We start from the raw sequence: 5,485 nt of genomic DNA, 5'->3' as shown, positions 1-5,485 counted from the left end.
GTTATTGGTCTATTTAGGGTCTCTATTTCTTCTTGTTTCAACCTAGGCAGGTTGTGTGATGACAGAAAGTCCTCCATTTCCTTGAGGTTTTCAAGTTTGTTTCCATACAAGTACATAGTAGTCTCTGATGATCTTTGTATTTCTCAGGGTCAGATGTGACTTCATCTTTTGTGTTTCTGATTGTGCTTATTTGGGTTTTTTCTTTCTTTTTCTTGGTCAGTCTAGCTAGAGGACGACCAATCTTGTTTATGTTTTTGAAGAACCAGCTTTTTGTTTCATTGATTTTTTGTATAATCTTTTTGTCTTCTATGTCCTGGATTTGCGCTTTTATTTTGGTGATCTGGATACTTCTGCTGAAATTAGGGTTTTTGTGGTCTTGCTTCTCCAGCTTCCTTAGGTGGCTTGTTAGGCTGTTAATTTGTGTTCCTTCCATTTTCTTCATGTGTGTTTGTAGGGATATAAATTTCCCTCTTACTACAGCTTTTAAGGTGTCCCAGAGATTTTCATAAGATGTTTCTTCATTTTCATTTGTTTCCAGGTATCTTTTGATCTCAGTTTTGATTTCATCATTTATCCAGGAGTTGTTTAGCATCATGCTGTTTTTGACCATGTCTTTGTGGGTTTTGGGTGGACCTTGTTGGTGTTAATGTTTATTTTTATTCCTCTGTGGTCCGAGAAGGTGCATGGTAAAATTTCGGTCCTTTTAAACTTGCTTATGCTTGATTTATGGCCAATAGCGTGGTCAATATTGGAATACATCCTGTGCGGTTATGAGTAGAATGTGTATTCTGTGGTCTTTGGATGGAGTGTTCTGTAGGTATCAATTAAGTCCATTTGGTCCAGAGTCACATTGTGGTTCCGGATCTCATTGCTGATTTTTTGTCCTGATGATCTGCCAAGGGTTGTGACTGGGGTATTAACGTCCCCAGTTATGATGGTGTTAGAGTCAATATCTTTCTTTAGTTTTCCTAGCAGTTGCTTTATAAAAGTTGGTGCACCTATGTTAGGTGCATATATGTTTAGGATAGATATTTCTTGTTGATAGAGTGAACCTTTTATCATTATGTAGTGGCCCTCTGTATCTTTTTAAATTTTTGATAGCTTAAATGGTATTTTGTCTGAAATTAGGATCGTGACTCCTCCTTTCTTTTGGTGAGCACACATTTTTATAAATGAAGATATGTTAATGGCCCACAAGCTATGAAAAGATTCTCAGCATTGCTATTCATCAGAGAAATGCCAACTAAAAGCTACCATGACTTTCTTACTAGAACAGCTCAACTAAAAAATATGAATATGACCAAGTGTTGATGATGATATAGAACAATTGCAACTTTCACTCATTGCTGGTTGAAATGCAAAATGGTACAGTCACTTGGGAAAACAGTATGGTAGCATCTCTAATGTTATGGTCTACCCTTGCCATATAACCCAGACATTCCATTCCTAGGTAGTTACCCCAGAGAAATAAAAGCATGTTCACAAAGACATGTACACAAATGTTTCTGGAGAACAATTTTAAAAAGACAAAAATCAGTAATTGAATAAACATTGTGACTTATCTATATCATGTGTAGACAGTATATAATAAAAAGTAGCAGAATGTTAATGCACTTAAAATATGGATTAAAACGGCCGCCATGTTGCAGCAGGACAGTAATGATGACACTGAAGGTGTTTCACTCTTTGATGCAGAAAAGGAGACAACTAATAGACAAAAACAAACAAACAAACAAAATCAGACACCCAGTGGCATCATTTTTCCATTTATTATTTCTAGTCAGTGCAATTGTAGTCTATCTTCTCTGTGGATTACTCAGCAGCAGCTTTATTGCCTGTATAGTGACAATTATCTTGTTGCTGTCATGTGACTTTGGGGTGGTGAAGAATGTCACAGGTAGACTGATGATTGGTTTGTGTTGGTGGAATCACATTGATGAAGATGGAAGGAGCCATTGGGTGTTTGAGTCCAGGAAGACATGCTCTCAAAAGAATAAAAATGTTGCAGAGGCAGAAACAAGAATCTTTTGGTTGGGACTTATTGCCTGTCCAGTACTGTGGGTGATACTTGCCTTTAGTGCCCTTTTCTTCTTCAGAGTAAGGTGGTTGACAGTAGTTATCACGGGTATGGTGCTACAAGGTGCCAACCTATTGGTTAATCAGGTGTAAAGGGAGGAGCAGAAAGAATTTAACCAGCATGGCTACCTCTTTTGTTTTTGCAACAAAACACTGGAAATGATCAGACTTCCTGAGTAGAGAGAGAAAACTTATATGTTCTGTTACACCCGAGAACAGCTGAAGAGATTCTTGATTCTGAACCATTAAGAGCACAGCCCATGTTACAATGAGGAGTATTGGGTTTGTTTTTCTACTTAAGAATTATATTTTAAAAAAGAAAAGTAATTTTCATATTGAAATTTCATTTTCTTTCAGTAGTTGGGGCTGGAAAGTATGTTGTCACTAGAAACATTGTCAAATTTTGTTTTATGATGTACATAAGTGTGCACAAAGTCATATAATATCAGTATGTCCCAAATTAAGTGTTTGTGTTCATTTACATATGTAACAGAGAACTTTGCATTTTGATCCATAGAACATAGAATTACGTTCTTCGTCTATGTCAAAGTATGTATTTACATATTATTTCTGTAGATTATTTTCTTTTTTTTTTTTGAGTTGGAGTCTCACTCAGTTGCCCAGACTGGAGTGCAGTGGCCGCTCCTGGCCACCGCAGCCTTGACCTACTGGACTCCGGTGATCCTTCTGCCTCAGCCTTCCAAGTAGCTGGACTACAGGTGTGTGTTACCACACCTGGCTAATTTTTTATTTATTGTAGATATGAGGTCTCACCAAGTTTCCCAGGTGGGTCTTGGATCCGCGGGCTCAGGCATTCCACTCACCTCAGACTCCCAAGGTGTGGGATTACAGGCTGAGCCACCAAGCCCGGCTTTGTAGATTATTTAAAAGTAAGCTTTGCTTTCATGATAAGAGTACTTTGGTGTATGTAAAAGTTAGGAATAATTGTTAATTTTTAATATGTACTTCATGATGAAATTTGGAGATACTTTCGGCAAGATGGCAACTGGGCAACCTGGTCTATGAGACCCTCTGCAAAGGAGAATGCTGAAGGTCTTTGACTCTCTCCCTGGGAGCTGCGGATCCCAACGTCGGCAGCCCGCTCTTCACACAGAGCTCAGCTGTCACTGCCGCTAGAGCATTGTGACGGTCTGGACAACCACTGCAGCCACAGACACAGCAGCCACCACCAGTGTTGCCAAGGCCTCCATGTCAGCCATAGCACAGCACACCACCTGTGCCTGAGGCGATCCACTACTTCAGTCCCTGAAGCCCCTGCAGACAAGATCTGCTGGGATCGCTGCCATCTCTGCTGCCACCTTGACGTCCTGCCGGCGTGAGTCTCCTCCCATGTGCCTGGCCTCCACCCAGCTCAACCCCCTCTGGGGCAAGCAGCTGAGATAGGTGGCGATTCAAGGTAACAAAACCGAAACGGGAAAAACAAGCTTGAAAAACAGACACAGGCCAGATTTCAGTGGGGAACTGAAGGTGATCTGAACTGACCTTCACAGTAGGCCAGGGGCAACTGACCCCAACTGTGAACTAATTTACCAGCTTGAGGAGACAGCTAGAAATCAGAGCTGAAAGGACATGGGACTTAAACGAATGTCTCAGAGTAAGCTCAATTGGTTCTGTTAGTTTAATTACTTGATTCTATTCCTAGTGTTTTGCTCCTTTTTTTTCTCTTCCTTTTCTTCTCTTTTCTCCTCTCTGTAAACCATATCTTTGTAGAGGAACAGCACACCAATAAGGTGGTTGGTTAGTTTGTATGTTAGCATCATTGTATGCTTTATTTTTTTTTCTATGGGAGCTGGTTAGTCTGTAGCCGTGGTCTATTGTTTTTAACTGTTTCAGTTTAGGTCTCTCTCCATTTGTTGATATACTCGTCTATTTCCCCTTATTCCTCTCACTCTCTCTGCCCCCCCTCCTCCCCCCTCCCGTCTACTCCATTCTCTTCACTCTACTAACCTCATTTTATTTCAGGGAGTAAACCTACAGCCCCACTGCATGGACAGATTACAAGGCAGTGGGAAGTGGGTCTCAGATTATCCATACACCTGTCAGCAGATAACAGGACCTGCAGATAGATTTTGAATTATAGCTCCCCCTTTTAGTAAATCTCAAAATTGCATAAAGGACCACACATAACCTACAGTGCAACACTAGAATTGAACAAAGTAAGATGGTATACATAAGAAGAATAGGAGATTGAACAAACAGAAGTAAAAGCAATCCCTCTACCCCTGAATAACAGAATTAAAGAAGATGGTGGTGTGGAGAGAAGGGAAAAAGTAGGGAGAGAAAAACGGCACAAATGAAGAAAAACCAAAAGAAGAATATAGGTCTCACACAAACTCCTGGGAGTTCAGACACTGAGAAAACAGACTCTGGAACACAAACAATGAAGAGCCCCCAGAGTGACTGGTCACATGCAACAAACCCAGACATCAAGACATTAATCAAGAGAATCAAAAAAAATGAGGAGAGACAAGAGGAAAATAGGAAGGAGCTGATTTCAGAAATAACAGCAGTAAAGAATAATGTGATGGAAATAAATAACAAACTAATAAGCATGGAAAGCAGAATTAGCCAAGCAGAAGAATCTCAGAGCTCAAAGACCAAAACAGAGAACTAACTCAAACTGTCAAAAGCATAGAAAAGAAGCTCATAAAGACAGAACAAAACCTTCAAGAGATGGATGATCACTTCAAAAGACTGAACCTAAGAGTAATTGGCCTTCCTGAGGCAGAGAGAGAAACATAGGCCATACTGGAACAAATATTCCAGTGTTTGAAATCTTTCAAGAAAACTTCCCTTATCTCATCAATGATGAAAAAATTCAAGCACAAGAGATTCAGAGAACCCCTGCCAGGCAACAAATGAGAAGACCAACTCCCAGACACATAATTCACCTAAACAAAGTAGGTATAAAAGAAAATCCTAAATGCTGCAAGAGAAAAAGGTCAGACTACCTACCAGGGAAGACCAATTTTAGAATAGCAGCAGATTTATCTACAGAAACCCTCCAGGCTAGGAGAGCTTGGAGCCCTATCTTCAAAGTTCTAAAAGATAAACAATTTCAACCAAGAATAACCTACCCAGCCAAGCTAAGCTTCATCAGTGAGGGAGAATTGAAATCTTTCCCAGATATCCAATCCCTAAGAACCTACGCTGCCACCAGACCACCTCTACAAGAAACACTTAAGAAAGTATTGAACACAGAAGAAAAGGAAAAGAGAACAACAACGTTCATCACAAGAGTACAGGCAAAAGATTAAAAACACACATGATCCAACTCTAAAACCAAAAGAAGACAACACACAAACAGGAAGAAAACAACTGTGTAGGACATTATGATAGGGATCAACTCTCACATTTCAATAATTACTTTGAATATGAATGGACTAAA

At 39.9% G+C, this 5,485-nt stretch overlaps 1 pseudogene; it reads left to right on the top strand.

The window, feature by feature from the left end:
* Window positions 1-1,640: 1,640 nt before the first annotated feature.
* On the top strand, window positions 1,641-2,252 carry LOC103253806 (annotated as a pseudogene).
* Window positions 2,253-5,485: the final 3,233 nt, after the last annotated feature.

This window comes from Carlito syrichta, unplaced genomic scaffold, assembly GCF_000164805.1.
Source record: "Carlito syrichta isolate Samal-C Ts95f unplaced genomic scaffold, Tarsius_syrichta-2.0.1 Scaffold253548, whole genome shotgun sequence".
NCBI lineage: Eukaryota > Metazoa > Chordata > Mammalia > Primates > Tarsiidae > Carlito > Carlito syrichta.
Note: the sequence above shows the minus strand (reverse complement) of the source record. Positions and strands in the feature narration are given on the sequence as shown.